This window comes from Belonocnema kinseyi, chromosome 3 (assembly GCF_010883055.1).
Source record: "Belonocnema kinseyi isolate 2016_QV_RU_SX_M_011 chromosome 3, B_treatae_v1, whole genome shotgun sequence".
NCBI lineage: Eukaryota > Metazoa > Arthropoda > Insecta > Hymenoptera > Cynipidae > Belonocnema > Belonocnema kinseyi.
Window position 1 is genome coordinate 28,612,512 of NC_046659.1, and position 5,930 is coordinate 28,618,441.

General features: G+C 37.5%; 1 protein-coding gene and 1 long non-coding RNA gene across 2 annotated transcripts in view; both read right to left on the minus strand.

The window, feature by feature from the left end:
* LOC117169598 overlaps window positions 1-5,930 on the minus strand; it is a 394,158-nt gene that overhangs the window by 317,926 nt on the left and 70,302 nt on the right. The window lies entirely within an intron of this gene.
* The window catches only part of LOC117169599, a 35,363-nt gene continuing 31,064 nt past the window's right edge, over window positions 1,632-5,930 (minus strand). The window contains exon 3 of the long non-coding RNA XR_004466685.1: window positions 1,632-2,459. This is a non-coding gene — a long non-coding RNA (uncharacterized LOC117169599). The remainder of the gene's footprint in view (window positions 2,460-5,930) is intronic.

Consider the following 5,930-nt stretch of genomic DNA (forward strand, 5'->3'; position numbering starts at 1 on the left):
GAGGAGCTTGACGAATCATTCTATAGAGATGGCATTACTAGACTAGAACACCGCTATGAGAAATGTGTCAGCCTTGGAGGAGATTATGTTGAGAAATAAAAATCCGAACATTTTAGACTGCACCATCAAAAGTACAAGACTGGACAAAGCAAAATTCGTAGTTTTATTTTGTTATTCGTATAAACACTGAATCAAGAAGCTTTGGTGCTTAAAACTTTAGAGTAATTTTGGATGATTCTATAAATGATAATGTTATTCTAGATGGATTTGTTGGTTACTATAAAGTTAACCCCATTTTCTTTTTGTAAAAGCGAAAACTGTAGTGAAAATTCCACAAAAGTTAAATACGGTGGAAAAGACTAGATTACCGGCACATTTGATGACCTTGGTTACAGTTTGTAATGAGAAAATTCGTTATTTCATTTCCTTAGTCAATTTGAATGATCGGTACGTGATTATTCAAAGAGATGAGAACATTGACTTCGAATGCGTATCTGAGATAATGAGCATCATTCAATGAACAGAACGAGAGCCAATTTTTCTGGAAGAACTCAACATGGGACCAGATCATCCGTTTAGAGAGGAAGCAGATTTAGTGCAAGTATTCAAGGATTATAGAGTCTTTGTATCAAAAAAGTTAAACAAATTAGGTTGTATTGATAAAATAGAAATGCTAATTAAAGAAAAACCTAATATCCAGCCTCCGTCTGGTAAAACACATAAGCATAGAAATAATGTGCGTAAACAAATGGCAGAGATTATAAAAGATTATCGAGAAGTAGTTACCGTGGAAGACACTTCTTCTCCATAAGCGAGTCCAGTTCTTTTAGTTGCCTAAAAAACAGGCGCGAAAGGACTTGTTGTTCATTACCTTAAACTTAACAAAAAAACCGAGTGTATTAATTTTTCTCATTACCTGAAATGGATGATCATTTGACAATGTTATGGGATATTAATTTGTTCATCATACTAAATTGGGCTCAAGATTATCTTCAAGTTCTTCTGGCTAAGAAAGACTATTAAAGACTATTCAGACCTGGCGGTTCGTGATTAGAGACCAGTAGATTATCGTTAAGGGCCGATTAGATGGCTAAATTTCTGGTCGAGACCGTGATGGAGTAGATCGGAAGTCCTCCCTGGTAGCAGAGCGTGGGGTGGGATAGCGAGGCGAATCCCCAGGTTAAGATCAGGACACTGTGCACTCCACGGGCGATCTAGCGCGACTGACTGCGGACCGCGCCTTCGTCTAAGGCTTCGGGACCCCTCGGGTGGTTTCGTGCCTTCTCGTGTACGACCCGTCACCCTTTTCGCGTAGGTCCGTACCGACTTCTCTTTTGTGGTAACAGATCTGTTATACCCTCTCTTCCCCGCGGGGGATTGGATGTATACCTGAGATTTGGTCCAGTTCTCTTTCTAATTCTATTACTGTTTGAGAGTCTATATGAAGGTCTATATCTAGAGTATGTCTGTCGTTACAAAAGGAGTCATGTGTAGTGTAAATTTGTATTTTTGAAACGTGTGGTGTTCTCTTTAATTTTTCTTTTCCAGGTTTTCTCCATTTTTCCCCAGTTCCTGAAACATTCGTAAAATAAAGAAATAGTTTTGTCGTTTGGAATCGTGAATAATTTCAGTTTTGTTAAACATAGAAAGTTTGGATTTTATTGCAACCTTTCGCGTTACATGAAGCGTTTGTTTTAATGTAATAAACCGTATTGAAAACCTGATGTTTTTCTTTGACATGATTTTCGGATTCATTTTTATAGTCGTAAGAGTATTTTTCCAATGCGAAGCAAGAGGAAATCTAACTTAAGTAAAACTTTCGATGCAGTATGAAATTAAAAATTATTAGGTATCCCACTCGAACAAAGGTAGAGTTTCGGTCTAGTAGTGGGTCTGATACAAAATATATTATAAAAAAAAAGTAAGTCTAATTTTAAGTAACGTAGTGCGCTTAGTTTTTGTCTTTCTTCCTTTCTGATTTTTTCTGTTGCTCCAACACGAATTCCCGTGCTTCGAGTGTTCTCCTCTCTCGGTATGCACGGCCTTTTGTTCAAATTCCCATATCAATTTCCTCATTTTTTTTTGCTTAGTTCATAGCTGTATTTTTTTCTTGTTTTGGGTTGTTTTCTTCAGGTACTGTGTATCCTCCGCCATAGTTTTTTTTACGATCGTAGGGCAGGTTGAATTCGCCCCCGATGGTTTCCTCCTCATTTATTTCATGGGCACCTACAGCTACCTCTTCTTCTAGTATCTTCTGTTGAATGGGTCTCACTGTGGGTGAAGTCCTTCCACATGCGCCTAATGTAGCGGTGAGGGTGGTATGCCATGTCCTTTTCCGGTATTCCGGAAATTCTCATACGTAGCCATCTTATGGCTTGGTATTTTCCCTGGTGTTGGACAATTGTTGGTTAGAAGGTGATGTTTTGGCAGTAGAAGCACTTACTTCTGGGATCCATCGTCTGAAAGGCAAAAGTTCGTACTGTATATTTTGTTCCTAAGATATAGCGAGTCAGATTAGTGATGGTTTATTGGGTCAGTTTTGAGTTTTAAGTCGATTTGTAATCTTAATGCTAATGATCCGTCACCATTTTGCCATATTTCAGTATATATATCCTAACCTGAATTCCTTCGCATTTCATTTTTCAATCTAATAGTATCTGTACCAGTTTCTTCTGATTTGAAATTGTTGATATTCCATTCCCAAATGCTTTTTCCTTCAAGTTTTTTTAATTCGAAAATCGTAAAGGAAATTTTCTTTTTAATAATGAAATGTCCTTCGTACTTGTCGTAAAGCTTACCTGCTTTTTTGTCTAGATTATTTGATAGTTTTGTTACTATTTTTAGTCGTAACCAACTTTTTAAATTATAACTATTCGCCTGTCTTTTATTTGCTACGTCCACATTTACCTGGACTTCTTCTTTTATAATTTGTGGCCTTCTAAGTCTGTCTGTCCATTTGTCTACGCTTTGAAACTCTATTTCGCTTTCGTTTGGAAATTTCATTCTTAGAGAATGTAGTGGTTCTAATTCGCAACCTAAGTCATCATCTATATGTTCATCCCAGGTGGAATGATCGCTATCTAGGTAGGTTTTAATAATTTGTTTAATTGTCCTATTGCAAAGCTCGGTTGGGTTGGCTTGGGGGTGATATTAAGGTGTTTTAATATTCCTAATACCGAATTTTTCGGTTAGTTCTCTTAAAGTTTTGTTGAGAAATTCCGTGCCATTATCAGTGTGGAGAATCCTAGGTGTTCCTTAGCACGAAATGACACGTTTATGGAATTCTGACTTTATTGTTGCCCCGTTAGCTTTTCTTACCGGAATTATTTCAACCGATTTTGTAAAAAGATCTAGAAAAACTAGTACATATTGTTTTTTTCTCTTTTTTGAAATCGGTAGTGGGCCCATGATATCTGCAGCAATCATGGTATATGGTTCTTCAAAGATTCTTTTTCCCATCAGCCCTAATTTCGGTTGGTTACTCGGTTTGGTTCTTTTGCATGTTTTACAACTTTTTACGTATTTGATTTTCTCCGAATACATCCCTGGCCAGAAGTAGTACTCGGAAATTCTCTTTCTCGTTTTTTCGGAACCTATATGTCCTAATCTTTTGCATCTTCGACTAATAAGGCGTCTAAATTTTTTAAAATATCGCTATCGTTGATTTTATAACCCGCTTAAACCTTTTTAGTTCTTCGAGGAAATGCGCGGGACTATCGTCTTTATTATTGCGAAATTTAATTGGCTAATTGCTCATAATTTGGAACGGCGTTTGTATCATGCCGAAAGGAAAATATGTAGCTGGAATTGTTTGGTTACTTTGATAGTTTTCGTAATTGTAATCTGAGTCTGAGTTGTAAGTGTGTATTCTAGAATGTCTGTTTGCCCTGTCGTTTGTTGTCATGAGTCTGCGTATTCTGTTTTAGTTTGAGTAGATTCTGTCCTCTATAGGTTCGCTATTATCCATAGGAAACCACCCTCATTCAATGATTTATCTAAAAGCCATACAATGGTTTTGCATGTCAAATTACGAATGAGTTATTATAATTATATTCAGAAAGTTTCGTTAGTGACTGATGGACAATTTTCAATTCTCTTTTCAATTTACATTAAATAGGTCAATTATATTCCAACGTACTATAATGTAAAATAACACCGAATTTTTTATAGTGAGTGGACCGAATTAGAAAAAGATGTATTCACCGAATTTCAGAGAGAGATCTTTACTCACCTGATTTTATGAAAGTATAATCCTAAGAGCGAAATCTAACTTAAGATGGATTGCAGCTCACCCGGTCTAGTAGCAATGTCGTTGTAAAAAGCGGAAAAAAAACAATTCCATCCAGTGAATGCTATCAGCAGACGGACGAGCGAGCCGGACTTATATTTTAAGCGGTTCTTCGTCTTAGAATGCTTGAACATTAAAAGAACCAAGAACCGATAGACAGTTCGTCCGCGTAACTTACTAACTGAATGCGAATATGGGATCGAGCATAGACTCGGAGTTAGATTACCCCACGTAGATACGATGAGCAGATCACCATTCGAAAGCAAAGAGTGTGAAGATGAAATGTTAGATCGGGCTTCAGAGATGTTTTCTATAGTTAGCGAGGAGGAAGAGCTTGTAATTTTTCAATATGTTGAACAGAAGTTACAACACAAGATAGAAGCATGGCGAAAAAAGAATGATTACAGAACTAATCAGGAAAGAGACAAAGTGCATTAAAGTAGGACTCGTCGGATGTGGACGCATAGGTCTCCACTTTCGATCCGGCAGGTCGCAAAAACAAATCTCAGCGATACCTCCTGGTAGTGACGTATTTAAGAATGTATAAGGCCCTAAAATTGGATCGACCATTACAGCCTGGCCAATTTTCATACATACAGCACAGACTTCCAGCGCGTAGAGTCTGCTGCGTCTTTGCGCGAGTGTGCCTACTTATCACGATCAGTAGAGAAGTTTGCGATTGGGGACTACTTTCATTGGAGGATTCTGATACGACGAGTCCCGATGCGACAGGTCCTACAGTATTACGAATTACTGTAGGGATTGGTGTGCAAATACGATGATAAAAAATTACCTAATGTAATACCTATGGCCATGTGTAAAAGCATAACTCTTTGGTTTTATAATTTGCAAGGTTATTTCGGTTTAGACCGAACGGTAGAAACGATGCGCCAATTTTATTATATTCCTGGGTTGCGACGATATGTACGCCAATATTTAAAAGCGTGTATTCAATGTGTAACGACGAAAGCAAAGACTGTCAAGCAGCCTGGTACTCTGCATCCCCTTCATCCAGGACATCGACCTTCTGCTATCATCCACATATATCATAAAGGGCCGTTGGTGACGACAAGTCGGGTTAACAAGCTTGTCTTGACCGTAACGAGTACAAAAGTCACATGCGGAATCAGAATGATTGATGATTTTGTTCTGAACTTTGGAGCATCGAATCGAATCGCCTTTGATCGTAGATTCTGTTTTATATCGTAAAAATGCCAAGACTTCTGCAGAAAACATAGAATAAAACATACCGGGAACACTCAGCGACATCCACAAGCTTATGGACAAATTGTGCTCATTTATAAAACGCTGATTCAAGTTATGATTGCTACCGTGAACGATATGAAATTAGACAAAATTCTACCTAATCCAAACTAATCGGTCAGCAAGATAACTGGAAGAAGTCCCTTTGAATTGAATATGCATCAGAAAAAGATCCAGCCACTGAAGAAAAGGAAGACAAAACAACTAAAAAAGTTAAACGAACATTGGAACATTCGAACATTCAGTGTCTAAAAAGATGAATTGATTGTCTTCGAGCGTGATTCCGATAAATCTTTGGACGTTGATTATGATAACGAATCACGAGTTTGTTTAAGTTCTATCATGTAGTGTTTAAACAAGCGTTTTATATTAAATATAT